Source organism: Centruroides vittatus, unplaced genomic scaffold (genome assembly GCF_030686945.1).
Source record: "Centruroides vittatus isolate TY-2023 unplaced genomic scaffold, ASM3068694v2 contig_460, whole genome shotgun sequence".
Taxonomy (NCBI): Eukaryota; Metazoa; Arthropoda; class Arachnida; order Scorpiones; family Buthidae; genus Centruroides; species Centruroides vittatus.
The window spans coordinates 2,574,959-2,597,627 of NW_027122256.1; the positions used below are offsets into that span (position 1 = coordinate 2,574,959).

Sequence of the window (22,669 nt, forward strand, 5' to 3'; positions counted from 1 at the left end):
AATATTCTTACTTTTTTTACGATTTTCTTGATTTTTTTCATTGGAAATATCATCTGCTTGAATTATTTACTTTTATTCTCTTAGAACAAGCATTGATTATTTTATTTTAAATTCTGATGAAAAAGAAAATTTAAGTTTTTTACATTATCTTGCATAAAATGTATTGAAGTTAGCCTGTGATTCGTAGATAAGCTACATACTTTTTCTCATTTTATAAGATAAAAACTTCGTTTTATTATTTGGGAATAGAATTAAAAATGTATTTTTATTTAATATTAAAAACTAACTTCAAATTTGAATTTGAAACAAATCCTCATAATTAATTATTTTTAAACATGGAGATAAAAAATTCTATTCTCAATGTAAAATTTTTTTATTTACTTTCTTATTATTAAATATTAAATTGATATTCATTCAATTTTCTGATTATCTGATCTATAGATTTCTATAGCATATGCATTGAATTGTAAATTTTACATCGAAAGTCATTCTAACAATTCATTCAATTGAATTACTTCATTCAATGTAAAATTGAGAACTGTCATTTTAAAATTATTTTTAAATAATTAAAAACTTCATTCAAAATTTTAGTATTTTGAAGCCATAAATATTAATAATAAATAATATTTAATTCATAGCGTATAAACCATTTGAAGTTTTTTAATGTAAATTTATATTTAACATTCTAGATTTTATACATGTATATATACAGGCCAAAAATATATAAATATCTCAATAAACAGCTCGCTATCACCAAAAATATCACATTTTATATTATTGGAAAATTCGAAATGTGAAATATTTCAATATACCAAAATTCTTACATATATTTATAAACCAGAAAAATATAGAAATATGGAAAAATATCTAAACTGAAAAAAAAATATATATATATACATAGTAGCTTATTCAAATAGATAGGTTTATATAATCCTATATATTCAAATATAGTAAGAATTGCATTTGAATCAAACATTAAATCCCATTAAACTTAATATAGGAAACATTTTGAGTCGTAACCTTAAGAATAGTTTTTCTATGTCATTAATTATTTATGGAAAGTCGTTCAAGAACAGGTTTTTAAGAAAGGATAAAGACATTAAGTATGTTTAAATACAGTTTCCAAAGAAGATTCCGAATGACTTTTTTTCTATATTAATTTAACCAAATATTTGGATTATTATATTTGTCATTCTTTTAAAAATTGAAACATGGGATTATTTTCTTCAATTTATATTTCATATATTCTACAAGAGAACTTTATACAAATAAATAAGTTATTAATGACAATTAAGATCATATTAAATAAAATATAAATAATTAGATCCATTTAATTAAATGCAATAATAGAATAAAAGGGAAAAAATTACAAATAAATTCTATAGTAAAAACGTCACTAAAATGTAATTAATATAAGAATTTATCATAACTTCAACTGTTAGACAGCTTGTGTACATATAATGCATTTGTGAAATCAAAATCTATATTTTATCTAAATAATTATTTTACATTCTTAGTACTAAAACTTTTCGTTCACGGAAGGTAAATTCAATTAAAATTAAGAAACAAATTAAAAGCGATACGCGATGAATATTTTTTTCTGATATTTTAATTATAAATAAATTATGGACGTAATTACCCAGAAAATTTTAGTACAAATTACTAATATTAAAAATTTGTGAAAACAATGTAATTACAGTATAATTGGGTAATAATTTTAACTTCAATTATAAATATTTTTTAAAATAAAAACCTTCTACAAGCTAAGTAAAAATAATAATACAATAGAATATTAAGTATTATTACACTTTTTAGATTTAATATTTTTAATAAAAATCATTAATTTAATTTAATATAAAAACATTACAGATGAATTTTGTATTTAATTAAGAACTAAATTATCTTCATTAAGTATTATTTATAATTCCGTTGCTTTCTTAAGTGAATTATTCTGCATATTATATAAATTGATAAGATAAAAAAAAAACTATTACAAAAATTATTATTATGTATAAGTCATTTTTGGAATTATTATAAAGAAAATGTCAATGATATTAACATATAGAAGATGAATTGATAGAACTTAGCAGAAATGATTCTTAATTAAATAATTGTGTGATTGGAATAAATAATATGATAGAAGAAAAGGTAGAAAGATAATTTAGAATAGATACATTAATTTAATAAATATTTAAATAAAATTTAGATATATTCACAAATTTAATTCATTTCCATAAATTTCAAAAATTATTAAATTTCATGGTCGATATTTAGAAAGTTGAAAAAAGAATAAAATAAATATTTTAAAAAACTTTATTGTATTTTAAAAATTAAAAGAAATTTATAATAATAATATTTAAAATTATTTTATATTTTACTTTAAAATATTACGAAATTATTTTATTCTTCATAAGGTTTTCCGTCCTACCTTTAAAAGTAATTCAATTTTTGTCTATTTGAAATCAATTTATTTATATTTAAATTTAATTTTTATTTAATTGATTTATTTATACGTATACAATTTACTTATTTTTTTTATTTATTTCAAAGTAAAATTTATATATTTTTAAACTCTTCAATATTACATATGTCTTGCCGTTCAAGAATTTATCTGCTGTTAGTATAAGGATTAAAAAAAATACTGTAAACCGTTCTTAAATGATTTTTAAAACAATTATTATAATAAATATAATATTTAAGGATATATTTAAATTACGTACGTTATAAACTTTTACAAAATGAAGTATTAAAGTTGATTTTAAAACTCATTTTAAGCTTATAAATGTGAACGTTCGTAAATGCTTTTCTGTATATGTTTTTAAGTTTTAGAATTTGTCACTTATATTCTTGAAGTTGAAATTTATGCTATAGATACATTAGGTACTAACAGTGCACTTTCAAGTATCACAGGCTTACTTTGCAAATGGCTTATTAAATGCAAATACCATAACTCCATTAATGAAATTACAAAGTTGCTTAGAGATAACATTTAAATTTTTGGAATTGTTAAAAGTTTCGAAAGCTTATTTTAATCATTTAAATGCGACTAGAATAATTAACAAAATTTCTCGAGATTCAATTAGAAAAACATTACAAAAGGTGTAGTCTAAATACTTTACAGAATTAAAATAATGCAATTGAATATATTGTTATTTATATAAATAGGTCTCCTTAATTCCCAATATTTTATGTTTATTTTGACAGAAAATTGTTTAATGTTAGGAATTTAGAAAAATAAAAACTAAATAAGTTGGATTTAATACAGTTTTTTAATTAAAAAAAAAACTTTGTCAAATCAAATTAATTTAGATTAATGACTTTCAATGATGTGTCGGGTTATTAGAAAGGAAGTGGAAATTGTAAGATATACAAGTCATAGTTTTTAAATGTGTTACTTGACCTAAGGAAATTAATGTTAAATTTATGCTTCTAGGTTTAACTATAATTTATACTTTTAATTTTATATTTAATAAAGTTATAACTATAAACGAAATAAGTATAGTCATAGAAATACAATAAGATTTTATAATTGTTACCACAATGTTTTAAGATTCAGGAGTCGCTCCATTAATTTTTGTAATTTTATCTACTTAAAACTTATTCTCTATTCAGTAATAAGAAATAAAAGTAATATGAAGTTTTTTTTTTTCTTTTGATTTTGTAAGAAATAACTGAACATTTAATCCTCAATTAAATAAATAGATTTCATTCAAATCTGGATTATTGATTATTTTGTTTAATTTTTGTTTCTACTTTCAACTTAAAGAATTAAAAGATTTCGATAAAGAGCCTCCGGAGCCGTTATTTTAACGTATTTAAAAAAAGAATAGTTCCCGTTTTCTTTTATGTAACTAGATAATGCATTCAACATCGATTCACGATCATGGCTGATGATCTCGAAATGGCAAAATTAAACTGTGACTTACAAAGACCATCACTTAAAAAAGCAAACCGATTTTTCTCAATATTAGGTAATATTATTAAAAAATGTTTTAAAAAAATAAGTGATAATACATAGACATATAATAATTGAAACGTTGTAAGCAATCTCACATTATAGTTATAATTATATTTATTGTAAATATAATCAAATGTGAATGACACAATTTAATTAAGGTTATATTAAATAAATAACAAGTTATAAATGTGCGAATTTAATATTACTAATGAAAAAAAAAATACATTTTTAATTTATTAAATTATTACTAGAAAAAAGTAATAAACCTGATGATATCATTCATCAAAATAAACAACAGCACTCCTAGATGGTTAAATTTTATAAACTTATAGAAATAATTTGGTTACAGTTTTAACGACGTTATAAATTTTAAATGATGAAATTACTATTTCAAACTGAATTTAAACAATAAAGATTCATACGTTTTTAAAAATATAACAATTTAAAATCATGATCTACATGTCATTAAAATTTTATCAGTTTCATTAAAACAATATTATTAATGAAAACTGATCAACACTTGTGACTAAATGAATGTTATTACTGTTTATTAAATTAAACAATAACTGTAATTAAATTAAATGATGGTTTTACAATTATTCAATATAACTATGTTGGACTCGAGTTAATACATAATGAAATTAACTTATCATAGTTTCTATATTAATTTTATATTTGCATAATGGTAATATTAAAATTTTAATAAAGCGAACTTATTATTAAATATTAAAAATAAGTAATTGTTTATATTTTAAAAATTAATGTATTTTGTATAGGATCAAGTACCAGTAGATATCAGAAATAGGCTTCAATAAACGTAATTCAACTTCTTTTATATTTTTCCAATTTTAAGTAGTCGTTTAAATAAGCTAAGCTGCAGATAAAATTTTCAGTGTGGTAAGAGTATTTTTGTAATAATATTGTAAATCAGAGTATAGGAATGTTTTGAAGATAAAAAAATATATAGTTTATTGCAAACCTGTAAGAAATCATTACTGTAAGATCTACTATTAGACATAGTTGGTTAAAAAAGAAAGGAAAAAGAACAGCGAAGATAACATCGTCGACCTCATGTAATGATAGTAACATCATTGCAAGTCAGAAAGGTTAAACAGAGTAAAGAAGACTGTATTTACTTTTGTTTAAACTTTCTATTATATACTTAAATTGATTAGTTGCAGAAATAATAATTTTTACTCATAGTTAATCTATAGTTCGATAAAATAGAAGTATTAGTTTTATTGTACCATACAGTACATACTTAGGTTTCGATGTAATTTTATATAAAATTTTAACAAAATAACGGAAAAGTTAAAATTAGATTTCGACTCAAAAAAAGTAAAATAAAAATAAAAAAGCGAATAACGTTTGAATAAGTTTAATGGATGGAAATTTAAAAATAAACTCGATTATCCAACTTCTGTTGATTATAAAAGATAATAATCTCCTCTTTTTACGCTTCTCATCACGCTTCTTCTCAAAGTAATTGAAATAAAAAGAATTTTCTGAAATAATCGATTTTGGAAACAATGTTGGATTTTCAATCTGAACTTCACCACTGACAGGAGGTTGTTTTAAGAACAGTTATTTTCCAATCGTTCTTAAAATAGATGGTAACTCTTAACGACCAATAATAAGTCTTTTCTTTAGTCCACCTCTGACTTGTGAGATTTTAACACAAATAAAAACTTCCATCGTCTTTTCTAATAAATTTTCATTTACTGCACGATTTCTGTCACATACATACTAAATAAACAGAGATCTGCTTTTGAAACATTCAAGAGCTATATGGGGATTTCGAGTTTCGCTTTCCAACGTCTGCTAACCGGTTTAAAAATTGTATTAAAAATAAAATAATATAAAAAAAATATTTGAATTATTTATTCAAAAATTTTACATATTTCTGATATAAGTGTAAGTTGTGTTTAAATTTATTTTATCCTTGGGAAATATATATTCTCTGCGTGCTATTTAAACTATTGCAATTTACTCGACGTCTCGTATTTCGATCGCATAACATTATTACATTATAAAAATAAACAACGTGATACAGCATGATATTAACCATTAATAAAGTCAGTTCGGTGACCCATGATCTGTCTTGAAGCTTCAGTGCCAAAGAACTGATGTACGGTTTCCCATACGGACTTACATTATTGAAATCGCAGTACTGAAGCAAAGTCCCTACAGATAAAGAAACGGATATATTGTAGAAGAAACCTTCGAAATGTAAGAAGTCGTTTTATTAGCTATCGAAGAATATTATTTCTAATTCAAATGCATCATTTGATTAATTTTTCAATATATTTTAATATAATTATTTTTGGATAAAAACCTGAGATTTTATTATCGGAAAAATGCTTTCTTTTTTATTTTTTAAACGGATATCGGTTTAGTATTATTCTAGAAGTGTTAAAAAAAAATACAAATTAAGATTATTTTAAAATGAATTTTTAAATATAAGAAAACATTTCTAAAAAACAAAATGTATTACCCGAAACCGATATTTATTTAAAAAACAAAACAAAAAAACAATTTTTTGTGGTGAAAAGCAGCTAAATTGATTTATCTTTTTTTTATATTTTTAAATATAATTTTATAATAGAAAAATACAATTCTAAGATTTCGGGTTCTTTCTCGAATTAGAAAAGAAATGCGATGTTTCTAAACCAGTTCGATTTATGTAATCTTCCACTGGAATTTTCCAACACTTCATTTGATATTGCTGAAACTCAATGACAATGCGGTTTGTTCATTCTCGACTTTGAATCAAAATTCTCTCATTTATGTGAAAGACAAAATTAAGAAAGTAATTTCTGATATATACATGTAAATATACACAAATAAGTAATAAATAAAAATAATAAAATTTTTTAAAATAAAAAAGACTATTTTTATTAAAATAATGAAGATATTTTCAAGATATAAATTTTGGATTTAATACCTATTTATTAAAAAATTAAATATGTTACAAATATAATATTTATTATTGTTATCTAGATAATAAAACAAATGAAGGTATATTTTAATTATTATTGACAAATACTTCGATATGAAATTAATTTCAAAATATTGTTATATATTTATTTTATATTGAAAAAATATATTGTTTTTAAAACTAAAACAATAATAAAATTTTAAACTGGTAAATAATATATATAATTCGCAAAATAATTTTCTAATAAATTCAATATCACTTTCTTGGATTTGGAAAGCTATATCGTTCGAAAATCTACTTAAAAAACTTCAAGTTACAAGAAAAAGAAGTATAGAACAGAAAATTCCTAGTTTTAGATATGGTTCTCACAAGAGATCGCAGAACGATCATGTCAAGCCAAAGATAATCCATGTTGCAAGTAGGGATAAAACGGATAGAGTATTAGAATTTACTATATCGAAAGAAAATCAGTACAGTGATACATTTTCCTGAAAATTTTTCATGCATTAATATAAAAGTCGTTTTCAAGTAAAAGAAAATGTATAGCTTAACAATAGCATATAAATATACTGTAATAATTTAACAAGTCAGACATCAAGCTGAAAAATTGCATTGTTTATATCATTTGTTTTTATATTTACGGTAGAAAATCGATTTGAAACTTTTCCAATAGTATATAAATTTCGTTTAAAATGCAATTTAAATTTTGTTGGATCAAATATTTTCTTTTTATTTCAATATCAAAATTTATTTTTGCAATCTATAGCAATAAGTTAAAAATCGATCTTGTTATATTGATGAAAGCATTTGAATTCATAAAATTTTATCTGCCATGTAAAATTTCTGATTTTGTAAACAAGTTGGCAAAGGAATCGCCGTATTCTTTCTAGTTCCCTAGGAGTAAAAATTTCATTACATGGAAAATTTTTGAATTTTTCGAAATACTAAGATTGATTGTTATACTACCATTTTTATTTATTTTTTAATATATAAATTTGAATAGAAATTACAAGCTATAATATTGATTTTTACATTGCTGAATAGCAAACATAATTTGAACTGTCAGAATACAATCATAAATATATGTAAATATAAGATTTTAGAAAACAAAACTTATTTATACGTATATTCTGTTTTCTTAATTTACAACGCAATTTTTTCCCGCTAGAGCTTAAATAAATACGAATATATATTCGAAAATTAAAAAATGTAACAAATATAAAATAGGATATGATTGTAAGTTAAATAAGGCTATTGTTTACGAATATATTTTAAATAATCTAATTAAAATTCAATACATTTTAAACGAAATTCTGGTCAAAATTCAATATCAAAAAGACAAAAATGCGATTAATTAAACTTGTAGTCATCGTATACACGAGTCTGCACACTTGAGTGGTTGATAAATTTGTTTGGCTTAAAACTGGACGTAAAATATACTCTGAATAATTGATGTAAAATAATGTAATTGCCATTTTAAATTTTGATTCTTTAATTTAAAACTTGACGTTTAATTATTAAACTAAATTCAAAATTCAATAAATTTCTCGAAAAATATATATATATATTTTTCCATTATTAATATTTTATATACGAAAGAGATGAATATACTATAAATTGAGGATTCGTGTTTTTCCGATTTTCATTTATCGATGCTATCACATTTATCCGTAAATCAGATAAGCAGAGCAGTGAATGTTATTTCTGGAAAACGTATACGACTAATTCTGTTATACAGAAGTTCAAATTCCTTTTAAAGTAGGAAAAAATAAAGATATTTCCGAGAAAAACACGAATACAAAAGAGAAAATCGGTGTTAACTATTATAAAAATATATAGAAAATTAGAACCTTTCATGTTTGTCATATCAAATTACAGACAAGTAACAAGTTTTGTAGTTTGTATAAAAATAAATGCTATGTGAACTGTTTCATATTTCTCTGAATAAAGTCAATAATATATATATATATTTTATTTATTTATTTCAAGTAAAAGTTATTAATTATATGTTTAAAACTAATTTATTATTTAACAATTAATTATTGATTAATTTAATTGCAACTGTTTATTGTAAAAATAGTTTAAAAATATATATAGAATATTTATAAATTGCTTTGAAATAGAGAAATTTTATATTATCAAATTAAATTGAACATCTTTGTATTTTAAGTTACTGCGATAGAAATAAATATTTAACTATGGAATAATTCTGTATAAAAATATTCTGTTAGATTGATTAATGTCGTATGATAATATTAATAATTTTTATTAAAATATTTTACATATTTCACATTGATAATTAGAAATTCAATTCAATGATATTATCGCAATTAGGTTGACAACATTTCAAATTGGAGTTTTTTGATTAAATTTAGCAATTTCTAATGAAATTATAAATCTGAAACAGTTTGTAATCTACTTACGAAAATTTAATTTTCATTTAAAAGTGCCTTGGGATGAAAATCAAGTTTTCAAAAGTTCTTATAGTTTCAAATATTTACACACTTAGAATGATACATGGAAGCACATATAAAACAGAATTTAACTGAAGAAAAAGCTAAATATTAAACATACATGAGATAGTAAGTATCATACAAATGTAGAGCATGAAAGAAATGCTTGGAGTTCCTCCACCAAGCCATTTGGATCTATTTAGATTGTTGCATTGCTAGTATGAGAACACTTTATAGGTCGATAACGTTGTCGCTGATGCGGTTCAACGTACGAATGACAAAAGCAAACTTCTTATTCGAATTTTGTACTTTATTCAAATTTTATATTAAGCATACTGAATATATTTTTTCGAACGAATTATAATTATATATTTTATATTTTAGTCAGACTTACATTAACTTTTTTTTCTTATCGACGAAACAAAAGATATTCTGTCAACTAAAAAATTCCAAAGAAAAACTGAAATTTAAATAATAAATTCATTTTATGAACAAAATTTACATTCAACTAGGTCATATTTATTATTAATTTTTGGAAAATATACTTGTAATATTTTATTTAATTTCATAAAATATATATATATCTTTATTTACATGAGAACAGTTTATTGTTATTTTAAAATTAAAAAATTTTTCATAAATATATAAAGTTAGATTCAAGAAAATTTTTTAAAAATGAGGAAAATGAACTTTAATAAGAATTTGGTTTTAATTACGTTATCGAATACTACTATTTCATTTGAAAATCAATGTAAGATATTATACTCGTACACTTTACTAGACGATTTGATAATTCAAAAGTAAGTTTTTTTTAATCTGAATGATCAAATCACGTGTATTTTTCTTTATATTATGATTCTCATACAGAGGAAAAAACTTTTGACGTATTATTTTTAAGATCCCTTATACAAAAGTAGAGCCCTGTACAATATATCTAAAGTTTCACCATATTATAAAAATTTAATATATAATAAATAACTAATGTCTGAGTTTTATAAGTTTGATTTTTATTTATGACAAATCGAGAAATTTTAAAATAATTTACTTCATTTCTATCTGGAAAAGTTTGAATTACGACTCTCCTTTGAGTGGACACTCGCACTCGAGAGTAGTTAATTTTTGACTGATGGCATTCAATAAATTTACCGTTTAGTTAGTAACGACCTTCTGACTGACTTCTTATTGATTTTAAGAAGCTAAACCGTGACGTCATTTCTTACTGGAACGCTCTCAATTTTTATCGGCAATTTCCTAGGCTAGCGACCGACATCCGGGAAATCGGCTTCTAATCTCTAAAATGATCAAATTCGATGATTTCAACCCCCCTTCCTACCTTAAATATCAATAAATTATTGTTCTCAACACCTTGCCGAGTCATTATCCTTTTGAAAGTTAAATCAAAGAAATCGAGAGTTAATAATCTTTTTATGACTCTTCTAAATCGCTTCCTAAATACGAATTTCTGACACTTGCAAAATGGATAATTATTTGATTTTGTAAGAAAATTTCACAATTTGCATAATAGCACAGAAATAGCGAATTAAAGATTATCATCTCTTACAAGCACTTTTAAGTGAATTTTTCTTGAAAAGAATTTACAACTCTTTACTAACTTTGTTACTTTTTTAAAAATATTTATTTTAATTGCCTATTTATTTTTATACGTTATTAATAAATTTTCATTAGAACTATATTTCAAATTTTAAAATTAGCGTCATTTAAATTCTTAAATTAAAAATGAAGTTCGTTAGCAATACAATTTATAAAATTTAATGTATGAAAATGCTACATAATTGAAATAAAAAGTAAAAAATAAGATGTAATTTATGTACTTAGTTAAATTTTTACAACGTTTATTTTAAATGTTATTTATAAACGTTTAGCTCTCATTTAAATTTTAACATATGAAAATTGTTTTTTTTTTCCCTTGTTTATTAATGCATTTTTGTTATGTTATTAATGTATTAGTTATTGTGTATTGAGGAGTTTTAAATGTTAATTAAATTTTCAATTAAATCAAGAAATACGATATAGTAAATTCTACAAAGGATCATCATTGCTGCATTTGTCTTTAAGTGAGATACATATTTACAGGCTGAGAATGCTGCGAGCTTTTAATAATTCAGCAGAATTTTAACTACAAAGGAATAATCAATAGAAAACTGCTGACTTCAATGTTTCAAATCATTAATATCAATTGAGATATAATATATAAAGATGAATTTTAGAAATTTATTTTTTAATAAACTAACAGGAGATTTGAGCGATATTATTATAATATGCTATATTAATACAGTTATCTTTATTATATTTAATTCAAAATACAGTTTTCGATTTTTAAGTTATCAACCACGCTTGATCCTCTCGGAGTAATGAAAAAATCGTATTGTAACTCATTCATGGAACGAGCGACGAAAGAGATGACAGTTCTCAGGTAAATAACTCCTGAAGATAACCTTTGATATCAAAAACAGTAAAGTAAATAATGTAAAGAAAAAATTACAGGATTAATTCAGTTTAGTAAAACAGTTTTGCGAACGTCATATTTGACATTTAGGATTTGTTCACTTCTTAAAAATGAAAATACAACTAAATAATGCATAGAAAATTTCTAATCGAAATATTTTCTAACAGTTAATTAAAAACTTGACTAAAATCTTTTCTTTTAACAATATAATATATTATATATATTAATATAATTTATAATTATAAATAAAGTATTAAACTATCATTATGCATTCAGGAAAATAATTAGTATAATTCCTATAAAAATAAATTTAAATACTAAATTCTATTTGTTTTAAATAATTACAAAATTTTAATAATGCTCATTTATGTTATTATACATATTAAATAAATCAATAACATTAAAAAAGATTATTTTATGTGAATTCACGTTTTATTAATTTTTCTCGTTTGAAACAATAATTATAAAAATATTATGAAAGTAATATTAATGTAAACGTTAAATGTGTACATTAATAATAATTTATTTTTTTATTTTAAAAATATTTCGAGACGAAAGTTCTGCTGGAAAACATTACTTCTACAATGCACTTGGAAATTTGAATATTGATTCTTCTTCAATGCTCTAAATTTATATTTTGTATCTCACACAAACAGATATAAATAACCGATAATTAACGATTATGTTTTATGTTATTTCAGATATGATAGATATTATAATATTCAAACTATACAGTATTATCAACCATAATATTATTTAGAAATAACACAATAATTAACGCTATTAGATTCATTATTACGATGCCTCCGACACGTTATCACGCTCAAATACTTCCTATAATGTCCAAATTGTAATTCTTTCATCAGATTTTATGCTCTTTATCACGATACATCATCATCGGAATCCTTTTAGTCAGATATGGTTTTTCATCTGGGAGAAAAATTGTAATACCTACTCACCTTTAGCAGTGGCAGCAGCTGTAAGTTCCACATTAGTGAAAAGATCTCTCAACGGAAACACATAACACTAGCTTGTGCACCGATGCCTGTGCTCTGCCACACTGACTTGCAGTTTTCCACGGGAAGAGAAGTAGGATGGCGCTGTCAGACGCATTTGGCCAAATCCACTGCAGTGGAGGAAGGGAAACATGCGAACGCAAACTACATTTTAATTACATCACCTTTTATAAAGATATTTTAAACGATTTCCGATATCAAAAACTAAACTTTGTGTAATTATCAAAATTCGAATATATTTGTTTGTAATCAAAAGGAAAGATTCTCGTATACAAATATCGAAAGACAAAAAAAAAAAAAAAAAAAAAAAATACACTACATTTTTATTTTCTAGAAAGAACTTTCTAAAACGTAATAAATCATTGTAAATCGTGATTTTGTAAATAATTTTTATTCCTAAATTTATGAATTATTTTTATATCGAATAAGAGAGTACATAAAATGATTGTTTTACATAATCTAATATATTTTTAAATTATAAAATGTTTTATTACATTTGAGAGATTACTTTAAAAGAAATGATGGTAACGCTAGACGAATGAATGACTTGTTTAAAATGTAACTACAGATCATAGAACTTAGTGAATTTCTGTTAACTCTACTTATGCGCTATTGATATTATGTAGCCGTAAGTAATAAACATCGGAGATAAGTCGTCTCATAATATCATCGATATGTTTGAACAAGAAATCAATCGAGCATAAGAACAATAAAATGCCAACTCCTTTACTCTCTTCTTAACGTGTTGGTAAGACTTAATTTAACTGAAAACGATACTTATAATGCTACAGAATCAGAACATAGGAACTACTTTAAAACTTTTGGGTACATTTATCAAATAAGTGTAACATAGAAATCCAATCTAAAAGATACATTTTCCACTGCAAAGACTCTGCGATAAATTTCGATAGAAATTAGAGATATAGAAACTTATTGACAGTACAGCACTTCTTCATATTTTTTATATAATTTTATTTCGAAAAATAATTTAAAAGTTTATATAAAATTTAATTTTTCAACATTTAGTAAGAAAAATAAAACATTATTTAATTTCTCTTTATAGCATTTGTAAATAAGCATTGAAAGGAACAAAAATTAGAAATATAAAATTATTGTATATCAATAGAAAATAAATATAACTGCTGTATCTACAGGAAGAGGCACAGCAGCTGTATCTATACACACAATATGAATAGATATAATTTTTTTGTTTACAAAAGTAGTAGTATTTAGTTATGATATTATCTATAACTACTTTCTACAACAAATTGATTTACTGTAAAATTAAAACACATTATTCATAAAGTAAATTATACCACTTATGATTTTTATTTATTTTTCATACATAAGTAACGAGAATTAAAATTTGAAATATTGTTTTTTTAAATACAATTATATAAACATACATTTAATGTTAATAATATTGGTAAGGGTATAATAATTTTTAATATTTAATATTTTATTATTATTCTACCTTGATTGATTTTTTTAATAATCATTATTACATATTTATAAAATAATAATAAATCTATTATACAGACTTAGCTAAGATATGTAAAATTATATTGTACAGAATTCAATAAAAGTAATTTAAAATTTATTCAAAAAGGTTTTAAATTTATAGCTCTGCAGAAATTAAACGTGCATACGTTTTAATTAGCTTGTGTTTTGTTATAATTTCCTTTTTATTATTCTATAATGTATACAATATAAGTAAAAATTCAAAACTAATTATTTTGGAAACCAAATAAATAAAATTTGAAAAAAAAATACTTTAAATTTTAAATAAAATATATTTGTGATTATTAAAAAAATAAAAAATAATGACAGAATAGGCCTAATTTTATATTTGTTTCTATATAAATTCGAAAATTTTCTGATAGTATTTTTAACAAAGAAAACTTTTTATTGGCATTTAAAGATTAAAATATTTAAAATAGTCTTGTATTTTATTAATTTTCTTATCTAAAGAGTAATTTTTACACATTTTTTTTTGACAAATATTTCAGCAAAGATTACCATAAATCAGTTCACCAACACTATATAGAAACAATCTAAAATTTTTTCACTCAAAATTTAATGAGTAGTGTCATATAATGATAAATTAGTGAAAAATTCCTATTTCAGAAATTAATTTTATTCGAAATATATCTTATCTTTTTAAAAAGAATTTGAATAATGAGACGGAATATTTTCTTTAATACGAAGAACAATTTCTTTAATACAAACCTTTAATTTTAATAATATACCGTAAAAGCAGTAAATCATCATTATTTTTATTAATGCAAAACAATTAAAATTTTTATTTAAAATATAAAAAAATAAATAAGAACAATATTTTAAATAAGCGTAATTGCTTTGTTACGCATTCAAAAGATTGCAATAATTATAAAAATTATAGTAATAAGAATTAAAATATTTAAAAATAATTGAATAAAAATAATGTATTACATTAGAGAATAGATTAAAAGGGGAAAAAAAGAAAGACATAAAAATAGAGAAATAATAAAATGAAGAATTCATCTTTTCCAAATAAATTATTAAATTTCTATTCAGAAAACATAAATTGCATTCATATATAATTGGTATTTTAAATTATATTTACTTTGAGAAAAATAATATTTATGCTTTTAAAACTTTTATTTTATAAATATATTAGAATATTCAGCGAGACTAAATCTATATCTCTCTTATTTTGAATGAAATATTTCAAAATTGTATTTAGTTACACGCTTCTTGCATTTTTATATAATAATTACGTTAACGTATTCTATTTAAATACTTAAAAATAAACCTAACACTTATTTGTAGCATTCATTTACTTGTAAAGTAATAAAAACTGATTGAAAAATAGGAAAAATCCTAATTACTTAATTTAAAACCTAAAAAGTTTAACTTTATTTTATAATTTATATATGTTTAAATAAAAGTAATAATGAACAATTGATTCTACAGATATTTGACGCATCTGTTAAAGCACTAAGAGCAAAATATTAATAAAAAAAATCAATTTTAGATTGAAAATATTTGTTTATTTGAAAAAAAATAATAATAATACAGGAGAAATATTTTCATTTTCTAGAAATTCGAGATTACAATTTCAAATGACTAAATAATTTAAATGTTTGTTTCTGATTCTCTCTATTAAAGATAAGTATTTATCAAAATAAATAGAAGATTTTTTAAAAATTTAATGTAATTAGTTTTATTAAAACAGAATTTATAACTTTTAAAATATTCTTCTATAAATATAAAATTTTAATTTAATTAATTAGGAAATATTGTTTAAGAGTAACTAATTATTTTCCTCATTTATATATTACAAAATATATTGTAATTATTGTAATATCTATTGAATTAATATGCATGCTTTGTAAAAAAGTATTACTGATAAACTTAAAAAAAGTATTATTAATAACTAATATTAATTATCTAATAAGAATAAATTTCGTTATTACTTCCATGACTGCAAAGACGAACTCTTTGCTAGAAAATACATAATTGATATTGATAATATTTAATGCATTAATTAAAATTAAGTATGAAATAAACCAAATTATTTCATGACTTATCTCAAAAAATCTTTTTGAAGATTAATATAGATGCTATTGTTGATAGTCAAGAAAAACTACCCTTATTAAAATAAATCTGATAACATAATTAACTTATTTACGTTTTTACTAAATTAATTACATAAATGAATTATCTATGAATATAGTTAAAATTAATTTTTAAAATATAATTAAAATAATTTCTTTAAAACTTTTTATAAATTTATTATTTTAACAGTAAATGCGATTTTTTGTCATTATTGCATTTAATACGATAGAAATTTTTATTTAAAATGTATGAACATGCAATGAATGAGCGCTGCACCATTTCATTTACTCGTAGCTATCGACGCATTTAATCATTAAAAATATGGAAATTCGTGTAAGTGAGCAAATGTAATATAATGTTTTAATTACATTAACTTATTCAATTTACGATTCTTTGGCCATCCATATGAAAAAGGGAGAAAAATCAAGAGAAAAAATTGAAAAATAGAAAAGTGCAAAGACGGGGAAAAATCGATAAACTCATTTTACAAAATAAATCAATTTTTTACATATTTATTTAAAATTCCTAAATGAAACATCTTCAAAACGAATCACGAATTTACTAATTTCGCATCAGAACACTTGATGAGAAATGCTTGGAGTCATATTATATACCGGAGATCGAATGAAGTGACCAGAATATATCATTAGATGTTTACCATACGTTGTAGTAGGAAGGCATCATCGAATTTTGTAAAGATGGAATATCTTCTAGAGAAACCAATACCCAAGTTCAACAATTTAAAGACATTGATAATACTAAAATCGTTTTCGACCCATCTAGTGCTTTTTAAAGGATACCGCTGCTACATCATGGCAAAATAAATTCATGAATAGAAATTTAAAACCATATATTCATCGTTATTTAATTCTTATTCGTATTATAAAAAAATTGACAGATATTTTTGACTATTTACTAGTTTATTAGTTAAAATGCGTTATATTTTTAATTTTTTTATTTATGTACAGTTTAATATTATCTTTGTCGTTTTGTGTTAAAGGAAATCATTTTTATTATCTAATTTTATTTTATTTTATTTGCTATCGATATTAAGTGTAATTAATTCATTTATAAATATTTAAAATAATGCTGCTGAAGCAGTCAAAGAATGTCTTAAATGAAAAATTTTGAAGTGTAATATTAATTTTTTTTAAAATTTTATATAAAAAATATTTATTTAAATTATTAAAAGTAATAGTTTAGTTTTAAAATATATCATGTGCATTAATTATATCATAAATATATAATGTAAAAAATATTAAGTATATCATAAAAATATCTAAATATTCCTCATATTAATGTAAATATTCATAATTTATTTATGATTTAGATTTATAAAAGCTTTCATTTTTTAATTATACAATATTTAGATTATACTTGCATTATTTTCATGGCTTAGTTTCAGTTGGAAAATGTGTTATATCTTTATATAAATTGTAATGAAGGATAAATTTATACACCTGTAATAATGAGGATACATCGTTATCTGCTATCATACACAAATTACACTTTTTATTGACCTATAAACTTTATGTTGTTCTGTTTTTCTGAAATAAAATTTTATAATATTTTCATTTTCAGTGGACCTAAATCAATATTATTCCAAAAAGAATATAAGTAGAAAAATTTAATAAATATATATATTTTAAAATGAATAGAATCTAAACTTCACCCATTTCTCGGCTAGTGAAAGCGATAACATTTTTTATCAATTTATAGCTATAAGGCTATTCCTATATCGTGAAATACCATGCTTCTCCCATTTACTGTATAATGTACAATTTAAACTAGAGATTAGAACTAAAAAGTATATAATTATTGAATTCATATCCAAAACAATATAAATTCTACATTGTACCTAGCATTAGAAATGAATTTAAAAATTCTAATTTTATAAATCTATGAAATTTCTTTTCCCAAAATGATAATTTAAGTTATATGAATAGCATTCAGTATAAACTTCATGCTTCTCAATTTTACGTGCTTCATTTACAGCAAATTTAATGATTTCCTTTAATTGTCTGTAATGATCAATGAAATAACTACAACAATTAAATAAACTATAATTTTATCCACGTAAGTATTCGTAAAAATATACGCAGCATTTCTATCCTATCTGTATATTTCTTACTAGCTAAATTTTTTAAAAAATAATTTGTATTGTAATACGTGTAAATCTAAGAATTTTCAACATTTAATCAAATAGAATTAATTTATTGGAATACATTTATTTAATAACTTGAATTCACGTTTCTAACTTGTAATGATGAGAATATGTCATATACATATACCACTTTGCGGGCTGTCTACTATATGCATCGAAGATTTCTCCTGTTTGTATTAACTAATATTAGTTAAATGGAACAGTTATGCTAATGTTTAATTATTGTTATTTAGTTAATATATATTCAATTTTGGACTAATTATTGCTACTAGCTGTAAGCGCTATTCTTATTTTGTTATGCTTTCAATCAGTCACACTATGTATTTTGTACCATTTAAAATTAATAAATGAATAAAACAAAAATATTTTTGACTATGTTTATTTCATTTTTATATATATAATAATTCATTATACATTATTATATAAACATGGATAAGTAATTTGGATAAAGCAATTTCTAGTAAAGCAGTTTTACATAAGTAGTTTATTATTGTTATTGTTATTAATTTATTCGAATGTAAAACAACTAAAAGTTCATTCAAAGAAAGAAACTCTTTTAAAGATCTTTATTAAAAAAATTATACATTTTATATCATTTCATGATAATGATTACATTAGGTCGTTAGGGTATAATTTTTGTAATTATTTGAATTATATATATTATTTATTAACGTTATTTTCATTGTTTTGTTCACCTTAACAGAGAAAAACCTTGTACCAAAAATGAATAAATAAATAATATATTCGGCTTGTATGCTGTTTACTTTAGTTCCTAATTTGATTAACTAATACAGCTTATTCTTGAAAATAGAATAAATATAATAATGTTAATTTAAATTGTTCATTATTGAATAAATAGCTGATAAATCTTAAAAACATGTTCTATAGGAACATTAATTTTAAAAATTCGTAAATTTATCTAACCTAAAATTTTAATTATTTGAATAGTTATAAATTTATTATTATTTTCTATATATAATAATAAATATAAGTTATTTTATGAAATATTTTTAATAATTGCAAACTGTTATCTTCCTATAAATGCGATTATTCTAATTATAGTTTAATAAAAAATACACTATTATAATAACAATATGTTTATTATTTATGAAAGCAATAAAATATCATTAATATAATAAAATTTAAACGTAAAAGATATAAAAATATTATATATATAAAATCCCCTTTTATTTTTTAAAATGAAATTAAATATTAAGCAATAAATGAAATATATTTTAAAATATAAGTTATAAAATTTTTAATGATAAATAATTTTTACTTATCATAATTTATATATTGCTTAAAAAGTATGAAATAACTGTTTCAGAATAGTTTGTTTATATTGATACAACATAGAGACTTCTAAATATAAAATTCAGAAAAACTACATTTTGTAAACAAATGAATAAAATATTATATATTTTTACTTTTATAATGCTTTTATTTTTACAAAAATGTTTTATAAAGCTTAAAATATAAGATACTGCTTCGTAAAAATAATCACTATTTTTTATATTGTAATTACTTTTATACAAAAGACATATTGCCTTATATATATATATATAATATTGTATAAGTTAATGTGCAGCTTTTTAGCAAAACGTGCAGTGAATTTTATTCCGTATAATAATGAAAAACAAATTTAATTAGATTTTTTTTGACGACACTTAAATCGTTTTGTTTCAACATATATATTATTTAGTGTTATTTAATGAGTTAAAATATAAATGGATTTGATTATTTTCTTAAACTTTTATTTGAATCTCGTGAAAAAGTTAGAGTTTGTAAACTGTCTCACATGATTCGAAGCTAAATATATTGGGTGAAGTATACAATGAAGTTACAAGAAATATTGTGGAAGGTCAAAGTTTGTATCTACAATCAAGAAGACACAGAGTAACGAGTTTCGATTGAAACAGACAGCAACAACGAAATATAAAGATCCTAGACAATACTGTAAATTCATTAGTATTCAGAAAACTAGTAAAATTATTTTATTTTATAAAATAAATTCTTAATTGCTTTCGATTATAAAATTAATATTTATGAAGTTAAAGAATTTATGGCATTATATATGTATTATTCGGTTTATTTATCTTTAAAAAGTGATATAACAATCATTTTATCTGTTACAGGCGTTTAGTTTTATGATTATTAAGGACTATGAGCAAAAAATGTAAGCAAAATACAAAAAAAAAGACAGGAAGTCATATGCTAATTTCGAATAACAAAGAAAAAAGAAAGTAATTATGTGACCTTTACAGATGTTGAAGTAATGCTAAATGTTCTAAGCAGCATCTGTTTGAACTTATACAATAAATTGCTGCAAGCAATTCATTACGGATGTGAAATGATAACGTTTTATTGGGATTACTTATTTTCCTTATTAGATTCTTTCGCCACCCACTTACTGTTCCTAATTATTATTGCCAGATGGTTTCGATAAAAGTAGCGTACATACATGAATGCCCATTGAAAGAGAATAGAATGTAGATGCTCAAATATTGGACTGTTCCATTCCATTCGCTTATAGTTCAATCCTTCCATTATATGGATTACTATACTATATACTACATATTCGCTGTCGTTTCTTAAGAGTTTCCCCCCATCATAAAGTCATCTCATTTTTCGATGTTCTTTTAATTTCATGTTTTCATCAGATAAAATTCAATCAGTCGGAATCATTTGATATTTACGCATTTATTTCCATTATTAATATCTATTATATGCATGCTCGAAATATTTCTATCAAATCAGACAATGTTTAGTTACTTACTAATAACATTACATATTAAAACTTCTTGAACATCATAAGATTAACATTTAAAAACAGGTTGCAGTTATACTTACACATACCTACTTTGTATATACTATATTTAGGATAAGAGGAGAGAATATAAGCAAATAAAATAAAATAAAAATAATGAAATTTTGAAAAATATTGACGAAAACTGAAAAATTTATTTTTAGTACATTTTATTTGATATTCTTCCTTTAGATAGTTTCTTATTTTTCTCTTAAGTAGGTATACTGTGGATAATATTTTTTCTCTTTATTTTCTTCGCACGAATTGCTTATTGTTTATTAACATAGCCTAAAGTATTTATTTTTTGTAATTTAAAAAAATCTTTATTGAATTAAAAACTAGCAATTTCCTTTTATAATGTTAATGTACTACTAAAATTCATTGATGCATTAACAATTCTACACATGTGTTGTTTAAAGTAGGAAAAGTATCATATACAGTAATACTTAAAAATGCCATTTGACATCATTATAATTAACTCTAGGCTGTATATTAGTACTGAATACAGCAATTAAAATCAAAATTCGTGATATATTTGCACTTCGGTCAAAATTATAATCATGAAAATATGCATTTATGAAACTTGTTTCATTTTGAAAAACGTGTAGTATATAAGTACACATATATATGTCTCAAAATACTATTTCAATTTAATAGTGTGTATCGTAAGTATGTTCTCAGCACATCATTTTAATTTGATTAGAATTAACAAGAAGAAAGCTTTAACTCAAGATTAGAAGAAAGCTTTAACTCAAAATAAGAATGACATCTTCCTCTTATAAGACACAAACTAGATATTTTCCATTTAGCTTTGTTGATTGCAAAGCCTGATTATCTGCCAACTTAACATAACTTGAATTTGACACAAGCTATTTCAGAGATCATCTCTATTTTTATATTATACAGACATTAGCAACTTAATTAGAGAAAAATTATTATTTCATAGGCTTCAACGTTACTTCCATCTAAATAATTTTAATAAATTTAATCTCATTATTCATTCATCCAAGATTTTTTCCAGTAAGTATTTACAGGAATTACACTTGAATATTTGTATATTTATAAATTATTTATTCTGAAATTATTATTTTGAAAATATTATCTTTTAATAATTGCATCAATTTTATAATATGAAATAAAAACTTATTATTTTTTGTCCCAGAGAACTTCAGCGTTAACTTTTCTATAAAAAATAACCTTAATTTTAAATCAATTAATCAATTACTTGTTGATAATCGCAATATTTCCTTTTATTTTAGTCATTAAA

At 22.1% G+C, this 22,669-nt stretch overlaps 1 protein-coding gene across 1 annotated transcript in view; it reads right to left on the minus strand.

The window, feature by feature from the left end:
* Nucleotides 1–12,922, minus strand: part of LOC136977538 (leucine-rich repeat-containing protein 24-like) — a 420,341-nt gene extending 407,419 nt beyond the window's left edge. Inside the window, exon 1 of the mRNA XM_067273033.1 lies at nucleotides 12,776–12,922. The gene's annotated coding sequence lies outside the window, so the exon portion shown is untranslated. The remainder of the gene's footprint in view (nucleotides 1–12,775) is intronic.
* Nucleotides 12,923–22,669: the final 9,747 nt, after the last annotated feature.